The 20384-nt window shown below is 43.2% G+C and overlaps 1 long non-coding RNA gene across 2 annotated transcripts in view; it reads right to left on the bottom strand.

Moving 5' to 3' along the window:
• The window catches only part of LOC144110298 (uncharacterized), a 273584-nt gene that overhangs the window by 110264 nt on the left and 142936 nt on the right, over nucleotides 1-20384 (bottom strand). The window contains exon 1 of one of the 2 annotated variants that reach the window (XR_013309793.1): nucleotides 7394-7544. The exons of the other annotated variant lie outside the window; for it this stretch is intronic. This is a non-coding gene — a long non-coding RNA (uncharacterized LOC144110298). Of the gene's footprint in view, nucleotides 1-7393; nucleotides 7545-20384 lie in introns of those variants that run through there. 2 annotated transcript variants of the gene reach the window in all.

The following is a 20384-nucleotide window of genomic DNA, read 5'->3' as shown; positions in this document are numbered from 1 at the left end:
TTATAACAAGAAAGTGGGTGCATCCCTTTGTCAAGCCAAGTTTAAGCTTTTTGACCCCCTAGCATCGCCTGATGTTGAAATAAGGATTTTCTATTTGTTTGTAATTGTATATTAAGGTACCGCTTTGGAAAACAAGGAAAAGCATTGGGCTAAATGAGAAATAATAGCAAGGGCAAGTTACGCAACTAGAGATTCGTCTCCACTCATGTGGTAATGAGGTGACGTCGTACACACAAAATTATATTTACCGTTATAATAAAGGTAGCTTTAGTTCAGGTTCAGGACCTGTTTTATATTAAAGTCCTACATTATGCTTGTGCAAAAAGCCTTGGTTACTCAACCAGCCTTCACTGAAAGACCACTTTAACTACACAAACAGCATAAAATAATCTCCGTCTAAAGCACTATTTTTGCTTGAGTAAATTACAAACCTCAACTTTTTGTCTACATATTCCTGTTTGATCTAATAGTTGCAGCATATGCAGGAGTAGTAATTCTTATGAATTACGTTTTGTCGGAACAAATAAATACAACCTCTATATAACAATTTTTCAGATGCTTAGCATATCGTAGTTGTAAATACTGACTGACAGCTTGAAAGAATTAATATTAAAACAGTTTCATTCCATATTTGCTTTCATGAACAGGCCACCTGAGCTTAATTAAATTTTAAGTTCACTCTAGATAAAATGCGAAACTAATGTGGGTTAATGTCAGCTACTGAAAATTATTCGCATCAGTGAACATCTCCTTCCTGCTGACAAAGGAAGTGTGCAAAGTGCAAAAAAGATTGACAGCCTCACACATCTCCACATCATAATTAGATTTACATGCATTAACTGTGCTAGTCATATTAGATTGGTTGCATGCCAGCCTGCCAAGGATTACTACAGCTGTGCGTCATTTTTTTTCTGACTTTTTCCTGATATGAATAGCAGGCAGCGTCCCTCATACTAATTTAATATGAAACCTATGCTCAAATCCAGCCTACTTTTGCAAAAAAAAAACAGAATTGACACTACATGGAATAAAAATAGATCACAATTAGTCACACCATTATTCAAAAATTCCTTCATTACTAAGTCCTCCAAAACATTGAATGGCTCCAAAATCCGTTTAATAGAATGGGTGTAGCACCATAGCATGTGTAACTTGTTCATTGATGGACGTCAAGCAATTGTGAACTTGCTACAATATAATAGCAACATAACATACATACCACACAAATCTAATCTCAGCTACTTGTGCAGTTTTGAAGAAGCCAGGCGGAACTTCAGTGCCAGGAGCGACAGTGCTTGCGCGCCTTTGCATCCCTCCTACCGCCAGGGGCACTGCAATAGATGCACCATTGATGGAATTAGTGTTATGGTTGGGCATAACTTCTATAGTCCTTAAACCACATAATGGCAGCACACATGCTCAAGAAACAGCAGGAATTTTTTCACAGTGAAAAACTACAATTGGGAATCCAAATTTTATCAATTACTGCACTTGACATGCACCTATAAGAGGTGTAAATGACGCAGTGCGCTAGTTTATACCGGCAGCTCCTCGCACAGTAAGCTTAGACAAACTTCTACACAACAATCGCTGAGTACCGTTGCACTATAACTATGTGCCTAACATAATTAGCATATTGTCTAACAACAGCAACTGCAGAAGGAAGGAAGGACTATATTGTTACTGTTTACTGGTTTCAAAATATTGATAAAAGCGACCTGGTAGGTGAAGTCGTATTGTAGCGATAAAATTACTGCAGGATTACTGCCCAATGAGAATAAGATACAGTGCGGCGGTAGATGTGAGCACTGCGTTCAGTACGTGCCACAGAAGTGTGCAGACTAATTTACACGCCCTTTTCTGAACGGAGCCTGCGCTTTGGACATACCTGAATGAATGGTCGTCAACAGGGACAAACACGTTGCGTTGAAGGCACGACAAGCAATGTTCGTGCGCGGAGGAGACGAAGGATCGGAGCCTGCAGCGAAAGTGTGAGAAAGATGCTTGCACATTGCGCCGCTGCGGTCGTGCTTTGTATACGAATCGGCTCCCTCCGGCCGCTACGCAGCCGGCTCAAAAAAAAAAAAAAAATAGCAAGAACTAACTGCTCGTGCACACAATTCATGATAAAGCATTGTTATTCAATACGCCTTAACTTGATGGCAGGTGAAAAACTCGTACGAACAAACGAAAAGGTCACTTACATGTACGGTTGAAATTTGCCGCGAAGAATCCGTACGATGAGCTCGCCGCGACGATCTGGCGTGCGAGGTTTCTTTAAGAAGTTGACTGCTTCGGGAAGATGTAGCTCACTGCAGCGCCGCACATGGACGAAGTGTGCACGATGGATTTATCGCTGAGCGCAACCGAATTGAAATCACACGCGTGCTGTACACCACAAAAGAGGAACGCGCGCCGTGACACGCACTCACAGTACCCTGCAACAACTACGACAGCGGTTTCATCTTCGACTGTAGGGGAGCAAATAGCCAATCCAAATCGACAGGCACGTGACCTTAAGAGCGAAAAGAAAAAGTACAAAATGTAAAAAAAAACACTGCTTCGCGTCTTTTGTTCGGCAGGGAGCCGCGCGTGTGGGGCGACCGCCTTCGGTGCTTGCATGTGCGCGTTGCTTGAATTCTTTTTGCGTGCGCCCCTCTGCCCACGTGGCACGTGTTTTTCCACGCTTTCGGCGCGTGCACAGCTCTTTCGCTTTCAGAGACAGCGAGCGCGGTGAGACTTCTCTTGTCTCGACTGTTCCTCCTCTTCCTTTCAGTATGCGTTTGAAGCTTTTCTGATAACCAGCTGTTACGCAGTATGGGTAAATACGCAGATGTTGCCGTAATCCTGTTGTCTCGTTTACTGCCGCATACAGAATGCATTGCGAAATAACTATCAATAAATTTTCCTTCCTGCACTTAGAAGTATGCTCATGGGCCACACATTTCAGGAGATTCCGAAGAAAGCTGAAAAACCCAGCTCTGTCCCAAAGGAGTTTAGCTGAAACGAAATAAATATAGATATAGAAATATGTATTTAGTAAACCCGCACCGAGCGTTCAGAAGTTTAAGGCAAACAAAGGGGATTCAGACTATTGAACTTTTGAGGAAGATTGCGCAGAAAAGGGTTTCAAACAGCAGTCGAGCACTACCGATGAAGAAGTTCTCACCTCTCATCGGCCGAGTAGGATGGTTCTAGTGAGGAGAAATTGGGCACTGCCAGCGCTCTGCCAGCCCAAGCACGTGTTAAGGCGCTCCAAGCGACAGGCGGTTCAAGCGATTCTGTCTATTATACGCGCTTACATTTTATTCAATATAAGCAACTACAACCAGTGAATTTGTTTTTGTTAAAGATGGGTTCATCACTGTGATACGATGTGCGCCCTTTAGTTCCGTTTTATTTGCGCGCACATGATAACAGTCGCAATCATCCGAAGCTACTCACGATGATGGAGGAAAGCCTGCCAGTTTACGGACCAAATCTTCATTCATTATCGAGCTTGGGTTTTCGGGTTGCGTCTATCCAGTGCGATGCACTGTTTAGTGCTTATTTTTACCCTTTGAAAGAAAAAGTTATTTCCTGGCCCATGAACCATTCCATCCGAATTCACAATGCACTGCCGTAATATTAGCGCCTTGGTTACTGTTTCCTGTGACACCCGGTTTGTTGCTGAATTCAATGCTTTCATAGGTTCGAAAAAAATAGTGAGACGATCAACTCCATTTCTGCCTATCTCTACTACTCAAATGCATTAAAGCTGCGCGAAACAACTGAAAAAGCTAAAAATGACGTAGACATACACTTAGTTTAAGCTAATTTCAGCACTTGTAAGCGTTCAGCACAATTTCATCAAGAGGGCCGCAAGAGAGGTTCGTAATTGACATAAACTGCGTTGGTCGCCTCGCTCCCTATTTATCAATTTAAAATAAGCTGAAATCGAATTGCATTTGTGTGAAACACTTGTAGACGTCAAAAAATGATCAGAAATTGCAGCTATATTAAAAATTATTACTGTCGCCTTCGCTATCTAGTGTCGTAAGGAAGGATCCGCAAAGTTGTTGAAAAGGAAATGTCTAAATGTGTTTTACGTTGCGTTGAGTAGTTCCGAGAGATGAGCAAAACTGCAACTACCTAACTCGTGTCACAGTAAAAGTGCTATATATATATATATATATATATATATATATATATTATATATATATAAGGAATGTTCAGTCCACATTAACCCACATTAACATTGCACCTCAGCTACCGAATTATATTTCCCAAGTTTGTTTTTTTAGCGTTGTTAGTATTAGTGGTTAAGATGACGCATTTATCAGTGAGTACGGCTCGTTCATTTTGAAACGGGGCAGAAATACGAGAATGCAATTTATTCTGGACTTAAGTTGCATCACAATATAGCTTCAGTTAACATAAAATTACTGCGTCAACAATCGTAGTTGTTCGTCCACTTTTCATCTAATAACTTGTATGCATGTTAACCTGGATCCCTTTGTTTATTCGTATGACATTGTTGATATTCCAGTTAATACTTAAGCGACTTTAACGTGCAACGCACTATCGAGGATATTCTTGGCAGGTGGAAGGCACGATTTGGCTCGTGTCTAATGAGTCTCATGAGAAGACGTAGGGCTAATTTCGTGTAACACTATGTCGCTTTATTTGCTCAAAGAACACGTGCCATAACGAAGGTTTTTACGAAAAGCAGCGCACGTGATTCGTTACTGCACGGGAATAAATAAGCGCCCTGGTGTTTGTCTTAAGCTATAAGAAAATGAAGAACCACGCTAGCGAATAGAGCTGTGAAGCAAAACGGTTCAAAGCTTTTATTACTTTTTTCAATAAAAGGCTAATCATCGGCCAAAATTATACATGAAATAATTTTTGCGGCTCTGGTGTGTTTGTTAGAGTGGAGCGTTAAGGCATCAATTTTATTCTGAGAGCTGCTATTGGTCAGCGAAGTCGCGCAGAACCCATCATGCCGTTGATCTTTGCTGACTTACTGCTGTTTTAAAACGATACCCAATCATAAGTATGAAAACACGCGGCGAATATTAGATATTTTGATCGTTAGCAGCCAAGAGCATGTTTGCATGCGTGGTGGTTGTCGTGGCCGATTGCGGCCAATTAATCCTTTTTAGTAACTCTGCGCATGCGCCAAGCCTACTCGTCCGCCATTTTTGCCGCCCATGTTAGGCGAAAAGGGAGAGGAGATCGCTGTACATGTTCTTTCACGAAAGACGTTTCCGGGCTTTAGTGCCAGCACTTTCTGGGCCCTCGCAGAAGCGAGGAGGCGCGGTTAGTTTCGCCAGCGTCCTTTAATCACTGATCAAAAGGATCAATGCCGGCGGTAGCGTGTGTGTCCACAGATGACTCACGCCTACCTGTTCTGGCTAGGCGAAGCCAGCATAGCTGTTAACTATTGTCCTCAAAATAACCCAGCCACCCCGCTTTCGGGAGAGGGCCATCTTCGAGGGGGAGGGGGTGCGGACTGCGTACTTTGTTTTACATGGTCTTCGCGCAGGGCGAACAGAGCCGGTTTTAAGAGTGTAAAAAACGGTGTAAATTTTCCGAAACAGACTAACGACCTCCAAGTGGGCTTTGGGAGAGTTCATAGTTAGTCCATGCGTCTTCAGGTAGCATAAATCGTAAAGATGCGCCCTTTCTATACATTTTTTTTTTAGTGTGTGGTCACGACGGCCACGTTTGAAACCATGTGGAATGAAAAAAAAAGACGACTGTGTGCGGTTCGATTGTAGTAGATGTTAATAAATGGGTGCACTAGTCCGGCGTCAGCGACCGTTAATTGTTTGGGGCTAAGTTGAGCCAGCTTCAAGAAGGGATAACACGCCGCATGAAGCTAGCCCCCGAGGAGAGCCCCTTGCGTTAAAGGACGTTTCACCCGGTTCCCATGGCAAAGCGAGAGCTGCAAACTGCAGGTGAATAGATTGCCCTTGACCCACACCGCTCCTATAGCGAGAACTCACAGACTGTCTACTCCACATGCGCCTAAATAATTTGTCCGGTTGCAGTCGTGGCGAGTTGCTTGTCTGCGTGACGCGGAACGCCGCTTCTTTCATGCCTGCTCAGTCCATACCGGAGTGCACTTCAAAGCTATCGTCGTCAATCGGCACCCTTAGTGCAATATCGAGACCAGTTCGGTGAAGTCCGGACACCACAAAGATCTTCTGGGTGCAGACATGCGACGTAGGCAATGCAAAGGTTGCATGCTTTTCGACCGATTACCACTTTTGCAGCCGCCGTGAGTACATCTTGAAGCGTTTTAGCAATGTTATGGCTGTAAGCAAGAAAAATGTTTCGCGTTCTATCCCTTTTTGACGCGTGCCTTTTTAAATGAGTCCGTTTTTCGTGGATAGTTTCCGACAGCTGTGCGAAACAGTGAGTGCCCAGTGCGTATCGCGCCGCTGAAAGCGTGGCACGTCTAAATTTTTCTAATGGTACCCAGCGTCGTGTTGCCGGCAGTTTTGATCGTGCCACTTATAAGGAACTTAATGGATAAATTAAAGATTAGTCAGCCCACTGGTGACTGTAATGGTTGCACGATAGTGGTCCCGTCAGAGGGGTCTGCCTGACCAAGCAGCCGGCATTTTGCGGTAGAGCATGGTCATTTAATTAATTTCAGCCTAGTGACGCTTATGTTACTACACGATGATTCCAGCCAAATCGTTGTGACCGGCGGCCTTTTTGTTCACTGTGCCGTTGTGCAGTTGAAGACTTTTCATGAAGGCACAATTGAAGGTGTTCTTCTCCCGATGCGGGAGCGCATAGGCCGTCAAAGATTTCAATCTTGTATTTTTTTGGCTCAAGAACAGAGCGACCACACCTAAGTTAGTTTAGAAAAAACAGCTAAAATGGATAGTTCTCAACATGCTCTCCAAAATTTGTACCGATATGTTTCCACTAAATTAACAGTAAAACAATGCAATAATTGATGTTTGCTATCAAGCAAATTATGCGATGTTTTCCTTTTGAAATGAAGCCCTACAGTCCTCCACAAGTCGGGTGTTTTCCGAGCACGTCGTGTTTTTTTTTTTAACTCCCCATCACTTAGCTGCAACACCTAGCATATGAAGCGAAACGACGTCTTTCTCATGAGCATAACATGGGCTACAATTTCATGTTAGGTGTAATGTCTGTATTGCACTGCTGTAACTTTCGACAGTCCCAAAATAGAGGAAGATGGGGTTCTCGGGAAGACAGAAAAGACAAATCACAAACGGTCGAGGGGAGATTTAGTGCTCTTGCGACGTTCCCACCAAGTCCCGTTGCCGAAACTTTGGCTAGCGGATCGAAGTAAGGTACATCACTGCGACATAATATTCCATATTGCGGCCCTCAAGAGAATGATAGACAGGAAACAAATACATACGTTCCATCCGTCCATGGTCGTGCCTCCCCAAGGCGATTGAGGAAGATCACTGCTTACAGCGTAACTACTGAAAATTACAAAGCACAAAAACAAGCACAAGCATCGAAACATCTTTTTTGAAGATGAGCAGTACTACAGTATGTAGTATTTATGAAAACCTCTTTTTTAACCAAACAAAAATAGCAGGGCAAAATAGAACTGACTGCTCGCGATCGGAAGAATTGTTAGTAATGAAAATTGCTCGGAAGCTTCACGGTAGCAAACCTATAGGAGCAGCCAGCAGAACCTGTGCTTTCTACACATGAAGGCTATATTCGTACGCCTTATATAGCAGAGAGATTCTCAAATATTATTTTCGTAAGTCTCGTACAGCATTGTTTGTAGGTAATCAATTTCTAGCGGCAGCTTCAGCAAAAAACGACAGAACATCATAGACGTATTTTTCTTCTCAATTCTACGGTATGTGGGCGGAGAGAGACAGAACAATTTCTGGTAGGCAACACTAATTCATTATTTGTCACACGTCAAATGTTTTTACTAGGAATGATTGATAGAAAATGTTCTTTATTAATGCCCTTTAAGCACAATTTGTTAATGTAATAATAATAATAATAATAATAATAATAATAATAATAATAATAATAATAATAATAATAATAATGATAATAATAATAATAATAATAATAATAATAATAATAATATTAATAATAATAATAATAATAATAATAATAATAATAATAATAATAATAATAATAATAATAACCAATCAATCAATCAATCAATCTTTATTTTTTCGGTGCCCAGGAACAACGCAAAGGTCTTGGTGCTGGTACACCATTCACACGCACAAAATGTACATTTATTTCGCTACAAAGGAAGACACTCAGGGGAGGTAATGCAGCAGTCAAGGCGATAGAAAAAAAAGACACAAACTAGGCGCGACAGCAAGCATGAAACAAAAAAGCGAGAACAAGGAAACAGCGAGAACAGCGGTAAATGAAAACAGCTAGAACAGGCAACAGACATATAAATAACTAATAAAACAATAAACAAAGAGAATGAACACAAGAACGACCGATAACAGCCAAGTACAACATATATCAATATACAAACAAGAATAAAGCCAATACTAATATGAACGAATAAGAGATCTCTGAAATACAAGCTAGAAATACAATCATACACAATAAGAAATGCAATTAGTGAATGCGTTACAGACAATCAGGCGTGAGTACACAGTAATAAAGAAATAATATTAATGAAAACAAGTACACGTGATGTACAATTAAGGAGAGAAAAAACAATATAATACCGGTGCAAACGCGCAAGTGTAGTAAAGACAAAATGCATGAAAGGGGAAGTTATGTATGAGAAAAAGAGTGCTCAAAGTGGAACGTCACGGACATTCAATATAAAGGAAGGGAGAGAATTTTCGAATATATCAAGGTGAGGACAAAGAGAATTAAACAACTTTTGCATTCTGTCCAGAGGGGAGAGGGAGTGCAGGAGCGCAGAAACTTGAAATGGTCTGAATTTCCTTATGCTCTTTCGCGGTACACGCAAAAGGATACGCGCTAGGAGCTGAGGGCATAGAATGTGACCATGAAGAAGTTTATACAAGAAAATTATATCTGCCCTCACGCGACGGCAGCTAAGAGAAGGAAGCTGCAGTGAGTTACTCCGTCTGGGACGAGAGCTAGAAGTTTTGCAAGAAAACCGATGTTGAAATATGTGTAAAAACTTTAGCTGAACTCTGTCGACTTTTTCACAGTTCGACTACAGAATCAGGCCTGTCAAAGCCAAAACGAGGCTTGCAGGACTAGGCCCGGCAACATCGGCGAGCGAAAAGTGATGGCAATACAAGTCACATAATAAAGTACACACACTGAATACATATTGTGAAGAGAAAAGAAAATCTCAAGTGTCATTTGTTTTCTGGGACAAACGCTTTTCACAGAGTTTTAATCATGCGTTTAATAGTTGCCTTAGAAGTAGCGGATAACACATCATCAGGAAGGCTATTGAATAATGTAGGGACGTATACACAACGTCTTGCTTTGCCGTATCTGGTCGCGTATCTATGGATCTTAAAGCGTTGGCCTTTACGTAGCGTTCTGGCCACAACTGAATTTGTCTTGAACGCAGGATTCCAGAAGTGTCGGAGAACAACGGTTTGTTTATATAAGCGCTCAAAGGAAGGAAGACCAAGGATATTAAATAAGTTATCTGAAGGTGGAAAGGAATGTGCATAGGCGGTACTTTTCAACATACTTTTTAAGAGCGTGTCTACACGGTCATGCCACTTTTGAGAGCAGTGCGCGAACAGTGTGATGCCGTATCTGAGAACACTGTATGCTAGAGCGTGCATGATTGTCTTTTTTACCGATAATGGTATGAAAGATTTAACAGTAAACAGTAACCAGGCAGTGCTACGCATTTTGCTACAAATGTGTGCCAAGTGACTGTTCCACGTGAGGTCAGCATCAAAGTAAACACCCAGATATTATATGCAATGGACACTTTCAACTGGAGAACAATGACAGTCTTTATCATTGTGGCAGTGTAAAAAGATGGATTCATTCAGTACAGTTGTCTTCAAGGGGTTTCTAAAGCAGACTAATTTTGTTTTTTGCTGGTTTGCTGGTCTTGTAGTAAAGCAACAGCATGTTTGTAGGAAATGTGCTTTGAAAGTAAAACTGTGTCATCGGCGTATTGAAAGACCAAGGCATTAGACACTGTTGATGCGAAGTCATTTATAAATAGATTGAAAAGTAATGGCGATAAAATAGATCCCTGGGGAACGCCCGCTTTCAGTATCTGACGGCTGCTAATGACTGTGTTGTTATCGAGGGCTACGACTTGTGAGCGATCTTGTAAGTAACTTTTCAACAATTCATGAAATGGTCCTCTAAATCCGTACAGGTACAATTTTCGCAACAATATTTCGTGATTTACGGTGTCGAAAGCCTTGGCAATATCTAGAAACAGGCAGCAAGCAAACAGATTGTGTTCAAAAGCCGCGTATAACTCGTCCGAGAATTCTTCGAGCAGTGAAATCGTTCCACGGCCTTCTATGAAACCGAACTGCCGGTCAGATAGAACAGAAAATGTTTTCGAAAATGATGACATGCACTCTAGCATAAATTTTTCTAAAATTTGTGAAAGTATTGGCAAAATCGAAATTGGTCGGTAACTTTCAAGGTTCTCTCTCTTGCCACCCTTGTATACCGGCCTCACAATCGCTGTTTTTAGCGTACTTGGTATCATACCAGTCTCTAAGAATCCGTTAAGGATAAAAAGAAGAATATTCTCCAGAACTTCAAAATTTTTCTGAAGCAGGGCCACAGTAATACCATCAAGGCCCGGTGGTTTATTCCGTTTGAAATTGAAGATTATGCGCGCAAGGTCTACTGACGACATCTTCGGTAAATAGGCGGACGCCGATATGGTACGCGTCAAGGAACAGCTGTTTTGTGGCAAAGATGATTTTGCGCGAGACACACGTGCGAAGTGTTCGTTGAACAATTCTGCGGTTTCCTGAAGATTGCATGCAAATATTTCTTGAAAAGAAGACTCATTTCTGTTAACGCCTCTGATATGATTAATCAGTGACCATGTTTTGGCGGGGTTTCTGGCTGCTCGCTTAAACTGTTCACGGTAATACTGACGTTTAGCGGAACGAATAAGCGCAACAACCTTATTTCTTGCGGTTCTATATTCGATTTGTAGTTCAATATTTTTAGGGGAGCGTTTAAGACGTTTCCATAACCAATCCCTATGAGAAATTGCCTGCATATTAGTAATTATATAAATAATAATAATAATAATAATATTAATAAAATGTTTTTGTGGAAAAGAAATGGCGCACCATCTGTCTCATGTATCGCTGGACACCTGAACCGGGCCCTAAGGGAAGGGATAAAGGAGAGAGTGAAAGAAGAAAGGAATAATAATATTATTTGGATTTTGGGGAAAGGAAATGGCGCAGTATCTGTCTCATATATCGGCGGTCACCTGAACCGTGCAATAAGATAAGGGATAAAGGAGAGAGTGAGAAAAGGAAGGAAGAGAGAGCTGCCTTAGTGGAGGGCTCCCGAATAATTTCGACCAACTAGGGATCTTCAACGTGCACTGATATCGCACACCACACGCGCGCCTTAGCATTTTGCCTCCATAAAAACGCAGCCATCGCGGTCGGGTTCTAACCCGGGAACTTTGTTAATCTGATAACATGGTACAGGTCTTCATTGTATTACGTATGCCTTTGATGGGTCAGATGACAAACAGTCTCTATCAGATGTATCTTAATGTCCCTTTTCAGCACCACACTTCTTAAGCTGATAACATTTTGTGGGTCTTCATTGTATTGTGCACGTTTTTGTTGGGCAAAACAACATCCAATCTCTCTCAGATGTAATACAGTGTACTTTCTTGAGCCCCAGACTTCTTAAGTTAATATAGTGGTGCGGGTGTTCATTGCAATGCGAATGATTTTGTGGGGTCAAACGGCGTGTAAACGGCGTGCACCCATCGGGTTCAACGCCGTGCAAAAGTAGAATGTACTTTTAATAGGACACTTCCTAGTTGATAACATGGGGCGGGTGTTCATTGTATTTGATACATTCCAGCAGCATGGACTTGTGTCGCTTTCCACAAATTCTTCGAATGCTTTTAAACTCAGTGCCTGTACACACGGCAATTTTCAAAGTTGCTATTTTGCCGCAGAATCGTTTCGGTAGCATGCATGGCAACGGGGTGGCTCGAGAAGGCCACCGGTGTCAGATCAATGTCAGCAAGCTTCTTACAATGTCGGACATAAGCACTTCAGTGCAGGCAGTGCATCGCAGCACTTTGCTGAACGCCTTTACGACATAGCCACACATATGTATTCGACAACTTTGCTACTGTATTGTCTTTAAGCAAAGCAGTCCTGGTAGAGCATTAACTGTGCGAGGGAAGCTATTGGTTCTTGGAATTTATCGATGCTGTCTTCGCTGCAGGACCCGATGGTTTGTTCCTGGATCAAAAGATAATGTCTTCCAGCTGCGTGGACACACTGCTGTTCTTTGAACCAGTCACCACTGCATGTACAAGTGTGCTCCGATAAACATGCCGGAAATGGGCAGCTAGCTGATTGGCTCTTGCAGCCACCGTGCTGTCTGATGCACCATGAAAAATTTGTACGGTTCACTTTTTAAGTTCCTTCTTAAGTTTGTGACGGAATAGCTGAATGGGATAATGGCCATACATGCAGAACTGGTCATTCTCTGATTAACCTTCATAGCTCCCTGGGCATATACTATAATATACCAGAATATACTAGTATATAGCTTGGCTTGAGCAAACCAGGTTGCTCTTGCCGAGAAAACTCAAGCGGCCGCTCATTGTTGCAACTGCCACCTACCACGGTGCGCCGTTTGCTCATAATCCGGTGGCCAGGTTGCAATGACGCCACAAGGTTGCATGAGCTGAGTGGCCCATCTGCCTCCTAGGTTGCAGCTCTGGAATTTTTTCTGGATTTTTCGTCCACGGTCAACGACGCTGATGATTTTCTGCGACACAATCTGTTTACCGCTTTCGCGATTATACATTTCCAATGTATCCTGGGTCAGGTTCCGTGTGTAAAGGTACCTGCAAGCAAGATGCCTGTTAGCCTATGAGGAATACAATGGTTTTTGTGAATTTAATTCCTCGTGCACGTGCCCTTTGCTTTCTTTTTGTTTCTCTCCTTTTAATCTCTGCCCGGATATGCAGGATACGAAACTCTGCCTGAAATTTGCTACGCCTCCTTGCGTTTCCTTTATCATTCTGTCTGCCACTTTTTGGTATGGGAGACAAGTGTGAACGATGCCGTATGCACATGACTATGAGCCGCACTGGTGTATGGGATACTACCCCCAGATTGGGAGTCGATAATTTGCAAAACAAATTCGCAAACGGTAACTGTGGTTTATGGGTGTGTAACAGGATGCAATGCTATAAACAGGACGCAGTGCCTGTATAGAACTGAAGATACTTTCATTTGATAGGGTGATAGATGGAGTGTTTGTGTATGGAAGGAATTGAACCAAAATAGCAAAAAGTGCGGAACTTAGTCGAGTACGTGTATAGCCATGGTGCTAACTTAACAGTGAAGGTAAGGCAGGGTATTCTTCAGCTGTCTACTTACATTCCTGGTAATCGCCTACTGTTTATGTCCTGAAACCAAATTTCACTGATTTTTTGGAATCCGGAATGAGTTTATTGTCTTTAGGCAACAAAATCAACATGACAGATTGAATGTGCTTGGTGAGTGACTTGTTGAAAGTGGTCAACAAAAGGCTTTCGCAGCTCTGAGTTCTTTAAACAACTAAACCAGTTTTGTAATGAAGTTTCAGATATCCTTTAGGCCTTTTTAAAACCGTACTCACTCTTGATTTAAAGCGTCTGACGTGTTGTCAAATGATCACAATCAGCACTGCTAGTTAATTTTAAATTTCCTGGTATACAAATTTTGATACTGCACATCAGGATTTGAATCAAACATAAGAAAGAAATTGTATAAATTCATGAAAGAAAAAGTACTCCTGCATCATGATATTCTCTTAAAAACAACTATAATTGAGCTTCACTTTGATGCTCTATGCTTCAATAGTCTGGTCATAATGTACGAAAAAACACAATTTCACTGTCAAGGGCACCATTGTGGGGTTCCTATTTTTTGGCTTTCAGACATTCCAGCCTTATGCTACCGCTCTTCCGACGCGTCATCACGCACAGAAACACGTGCCTAATATTTTTCGTCTCTTAATTTAAATAGCTTTAGACTCCTACAGGACGGCACCGTGCACCTGGAGCATGTCTTGGTCCCTGGAGGAATGTGACAAAAGCATTTTTAGTGTATCTTAGAGGCACGGGTTTGGTGGACATACTTTGACAACCACGCTTGTGTGTGTGTGTTTGTGAGCGCGTGAGTGTGCTTGATTTCACTATTAACCTTTTCGTTTTCCCTTTTACTCTCTTTTTCTCCATCCTCTTCTTTAATCTTCTTCTATTTCAGCCTCGCCCGGAGTAGCATTCCAGGCCAACAACCAGGCTGACCTCTCCTGTTTCATTACATTCTTTCTCCTCCCCCTCTTCCTCTTTCTCCTCCTCCTTTTCCTGCTCCTCTTCTATTTTTATAATTTTTCCTGTCAAGAGCATCAACAGGTGTCGCTTGTGAGATGGTTGTGTGCCAAACTATGAATAGCCGGCCACTTTCATTAAATTGTAATAATTAGTCACTATATTAGATTTGTTGATCAAAGTACCCTGCTCTGACTGTGCGAAGCTTACCTGATTTTTAATTTATGATATATCTAATACGTGAAATGATGTAGATAAAATCTGTGCAGCACAGATTAAAGGTGCATAAATGGGGCTAAGGATCATAAATTTCAAACCAGTGCTCATCCAAATTACCCGTGTTTTATTAAAGAGCAGGCTAATTTTTCGTACGTGTGTACGTGGAAGCGCATATTCACTTCTGCTTGTGTTGTTGAGTAGGCATGAACAGCAGACGCACACTTGACCAAATGCGCGCATTACAAGAGAGCGTTGTCACTGCTGATTTCAGAGTTTCCTCCGAATATTAAAGAAGTAGACGTTGGAACCCTCTGCTCGCCGATTGTCGTTACTGGTCTGATTGTCGACAACCCAATGCGAGTGGACGTATACCAAATCTAGAAGTTCATTCATGCCAACGTGGCAACTGCTTGCAAGCGAGCGCCGGATTCATTCTAGCGCACCTCTCTGCTTACCCGGCGCTCTGTATGTGGACTTGGCTCCCAGGTGTGCGCCCCTCGCGAACATTATTCGGAACACAAGCACTTGGGTTACGGTTTCTATTTCGGCCTTTCGTCGTTCCCCCGAGCCCACGCGAAGGAAACGCGAGGTTTTTGTTTCAATTGCATAAATTTTCCGACCAGCGAGCGGCCGTGTAGGCGCACGATCACGCAACTGGTACTTGTCGCCGTAACGCGCATGGTCCAAGATTTTTTTGGGGCGAAAAAAACCGATTCATAGACTACTCCTCTAGACGCGAAAACTTCAACGAGATTGAAATACGCTCTGATGAGAGCTTTGACAGTTGTCTATGTTTGCTTACCTTGTGACAAAAAAGAAGAGTATGAGCACAAGAGCTGCACAGGATATTCGGAACTTCGGAACTTCAGGAGAATATATTTTATAGCTTGAAGTACCAACGGAACTGTCTAAAAATATTATTGTCGGCGTGACTTGACCCCGATTTGCAGAGGTAGGCAATACGACAAATCCTTCGGCGCCGAACGTTAAAGCACAAATGAGATTTATGAACCGTTGTGTCACTGTATTGGCACGGACTGCAGAACTCTGAAAATTTGGTTTCCCATTTGCTTTTTTTTGTTTTTTTTGCTGCTCTATGAGCGCAATGCCAGCGCGTTTCCACTAGCCTGGCGTGTGGCGTCTTTTATTGGATCTCCATTTATCGTTTATTGGCTGCGCCGCCAGGTGCCGCATGAAATCTTTAATCCCCAAATAGTGCGCAGAATGTGCAGGCTCTAACAAAAAAGAAGGAAAAAATAAAGAAAATCCTGGCCAGGATTATTCCACATTACGGGGGAATAGTATGACATCCGTACAGACACAATACGGGCTGCAATGCATAAGAGCGTCGTTAATAAATTTTTGCCTTTATTACTTTGCCTCGGCTTGCAGGAAGCTCAAAAGACAAAGGCAAGTCAAGCCCTCGAAGGCTCGCATTCCTCGCGAAGAGAAGCGTAAATGTCAAAGACACTGCGCGGAGTTTAGGTTTTTTTCTTGCTTCATCATTTTTTTTTCTTGGAGCTTCGACATGCGGCCCACTAACAGCACTCAACGCGTTGAACCGCCGCCCGCATGATGAGCATTTGTAGTGGCGGCAGAATGACTCGGAGATTAAAATTGAGGCAGCGCAGGCTGGCGCACCGGGCCTGGGAACAACCCAACAAGCACCACGGGATCAGCGACAAAGAGGCCGACTGCAGGCGCTTACCACCGCGACATTTCCAGCGTTTTGGCGAAATAAAACCGCGTCGAGCAAAGGTCGTACATGTGTGAGAGGGCCACGCATTGTTGAACTACGTCTGCTCATATCGAAGGCGCGCAGTTACGAAATATAAGCGCGTCGAGCGAAGTTAGGACACGTGTAAGAGGGCCACGCATTCCTCAACTACGTCTGCTCATAGCGAATGCGCGCAGTTACTGGTTGCGCTGGTTGTACCGCTGGCAGTGTACTCCGTTGTTGAGGTTTCGTTTCACGCCGGTATCACTCACTCGGATTTATTTATGTTCTTTCGAACTGCCGCGCGCGTCTGGAGCCACAAATTACGGTCCTTAGATCTGCGAATTGCAGACCAATAATTTGGGATGCCTCCCGTATGACAGCCATTTGAGTTAAAAACCAGTTATTCATTACCCTAAAGCTGCAGCCCCTGACGATTTAACTACGCTGGCGTAATGAACGCCGATAGGTGCAACCTTCTTTGGATTTGCGGATGCCTCACAGTCCATGTTCATATGCGCTTGTCGTCTATTTACTCTGATAGTTAAACTGTGGACGGTATTTTGTTGAGACACCGATGAAGACGCGAGTAAACAATATAGCGTTGAGCACTCCTGACTACAGGATGATCTACCGTGTATCATGTCACCATCGAAAGTGTCGATGTGGACTGGCCGGATCCTCAGATAACTTAGTTCTCTAATGCAGACGCCCTCCAGATCCACATTCCTCGAGGGAACATAGTAATGCGTCACGGTTGACATTGTCAAATACACCTTTGATATCCAGCTTGCTTGTCTCCTCTTCTTATCTCCTTTGCGCTCTTTCATCAGCATCGTATTTTAGGGAACAATTTCTGAAACTGCTTTGAATGGGATGGTGTAACCCACAATATATTCAGGAACAAAGTGCCAACCGCTTTGGTTATAATTTCTAAACCCTGGCTAATTAGCTTGCTAGTAACTGATATATTGACATGCGCATTCTTCGTCTCTGGGGCCACCGTGGTGGCTCAGTGGTTATGGCGTTCGGCTGCTCACCCGAAAAGTACGGGTTCGACCCAGGCAGCGGCGGTCTAATTTCGATGGATTTGAAATTCTAGAGTCACATGTACTGCGCGATGTCAGTGCAAGTTAAAAAAAAAAACAGGTGGTCGAAATTTCCCGAGCCCATCAATTCTGCGTCCCTCATAGCCTGAGTGACTTCGGGAGGTTAAACCCGCATAAACGATAAACCTATATCTTTGTCTTTGCGCTGTTCTGGAGCGGGCGTCTCCTCGACGCGAGGAACCTGAAGCAACCGGATGATCAGCTGACGTTCAGCCGTTTGCCTCACTAATTTTGTGGTCCTGCGTTCATTCTGGTCTACTGGTCATTCTGGTTTCATGACATCTGAAACAGGTAATGGGTAACCCACCCCATGCTCCGGACCCCGCCACCAAGCTGAGACTTCCGCCAGTCGAAATTTCCTACCATCGAGATTACGCCTGCCCACTGGGGTGAGCGACGGATCCGAGGTCTTCTTTCGGAATTCGCGCCTTTAAAAAACGCAGTATTATTTTTTACAACTAAATATGCTCGATTGCTGTGAAGCAAGAATCAGTATGGTTGAGAAAGGCTAATGGCTTAAAACGGCAGCGTCATTTTTCAGAAATATATACCACTTCGCAGTTAACGTGAACACTATGGAAGGATAGAACTTAAAAAAAAAAAAAGCAGATGTCAACTGTCGTATTTCTCCCCTAACAGATTGCAAGAGGAAACAAAATCAGCATTTTCATGTTTCACTTTGCCAAGCAACAGAGCTATGAAAACTCGAGAGACAAACTTTTTTCTTGCGATCAGGTTGTTTTTAGATTACAAAAAAAGTTTTATCAACGGACTACTTTTTTCCGTAGAGGAATTCTGCTCGGCGCTCCTGAATGTGGGCGGAGCTTGGGTGCAGACTTACGATCATTCGAATCCTTTCTTCAGTCAAAACCCTTGGCATCTCTAATTGACAATGGAAGATGCAGCAATAGATATTCGCTGACGTCAAACTGCACGGTGTTCTCTTGTTACTCTTAAGCTGTTTACTGAAGCCCCACCATAAGCCCGCGAACACACGCATTCCTCGCGAGCAGAAACCTAAAGGGCAAGAACATTGCGCGCAGGTTTTGTCTTACTTTGTTTTTTTTAGCATTCACATGCGGCGCAAACACATTGCACCACCGCCCGCATGATGACCATTTGTGCTCACAGCAGGATGACTCGGCGATTATAACTGAGGCAGCGCAGGCTGGCGCGCCGGGCGTCGGAACGACGAAACAAGCACCACTGGATCCGCGACAGGCAGGCCGACTGCAGGCGCCTAGTGCCTACTGCGACATTTCCAGCGTCTCGGTGAAATAAACCGCGTCGAGTGAAGGCCGAACACTTGTGAGAGGGTTACGCATTGTTTAACTACGTCTGCACGTAGCGAATGCGCGCAGTTCTTGGTTGCGCTGGTTGTACAGCCGGCAGTGTACTCCGTTGTTGATGTTGCTTTTCACGCCGGTAGTACTCATTCGGATTCATTTATGTTCTTTAGAACTGTCACGCACGTATGGAGGCGCAAATTACGGTTCTTAGATCTTCGAATTGCAGACGAATAGTGCGGGATGCCTCCAGTATGACAGCCAATTGTGTTAAAAGCTTGTTATCCATTAGCCTAACGCTGCAGACCCTGACGATTTAACTACGTAGGCGTAATGAACGCCGATAGGAGCAACTTTGCTTAGATTTGTGGTTGCGTAACTCTCGATCTTCATATGCGCTTGTCGCCTATCTTCTCTGATAGTGAAACTGTACACGCTATATTTTTAGACACCGACGAAGACGCGAATAAGCAACGTAGCGCTGAGCACTCCTGGCTACAGGATGATCTACCGTGTATCGCGTCGCCATCTAAAGTGCCGACGTGAACTGACCGGATCCTCTGATAACTTATAGTCCTCTAATGCAGACGTCCACCAGTTCCACATCCCTCGAGGGCATATAATAATGCGTCACGATCGACATCGTCAAATGCACCTTTGATATACAGCTTGTCTCCTCTTATCATCTGCTTTACGCTCTTCCATCGGCATGGTATTTTATGGAACAATTTAGGAAACTGTTATGTATAGGGTAGTTTCATTGAAATACAAACGGCACTTTTAAGTGCACATTAGATCCATGAGGTTGGATACCATTCATATTAGATCGAGAGGAAGTTCGCTGCGAAGGTGGTAAACATAAACTCAAAAGAAAGCACCAGCTGTAAGAAGTTCTTCAGGTTAACAGGCGGCATCGTTGGAACATGTGAACGCAGGGCCACAACTAAAACATGAATAAGTTGAGACACACCTTGATTTTAAGCTTCTTATTTTTCGCAACGCACTCACAACATCGACAAAAGATGCCAATGGGGACGCACTCTTGGCTGTAGCAGCCCGTTTTCTTCTCCCATGTGCATGTGAGAGTCCCATTGCCGTCGAATCTGGATGTTATCTGCTCGCTCAGGAAAATGCACACTTTTTGCTGGATGTCCAACAACCAACTCGCGTGCACTGGTCCTTGGCGTCTTGCTGTACTCAGGTCTCTTAGGGACATTGTTTGGTAACGCAACAACATGAATGATTGAACTTTATTTCTCGTCATATAGCGAGTGGAGACTCGGAATAAAGGCACCAATGACCTGAAGAAAAGTCCCAGCCCCTACAGTAAACAGTTTCGACAGCAGAGATAATAGAAGGAAATACATAAAAAGGCAAAAGTGCAGACATTACATAAGTACAAACATATTACACTTGTAATACACATTACACAACCACAATGCACACATAGCACAACCGAACTCTATATATTCATTTTGGGAACCGATATACATTCATACAAACAAACAAAAGGGAACAGAATGACAATGATCAAGAGAAGCAAACAACATCGGCCA

Source organism: Amblyomma americanum, chromosome 11 (assembly GCF_052857255.1).
Source record: "Amblyomma americanum isolate KBUSLIRL-KWMA chromosome 11, ASM5285725v1, whole genome shotgun sequence".
NCBI lineage: Eukaryota > Metazoa > Arthropoda > Arachnida > Ixodida > Ixodidae > Amblyomma > Amblyomma americanum.
The sequence above is the reverse complement of the archived record's forward strand: the minus strand, read 5'-3'. Positions and strand labels throughout refer to the sequence as shown.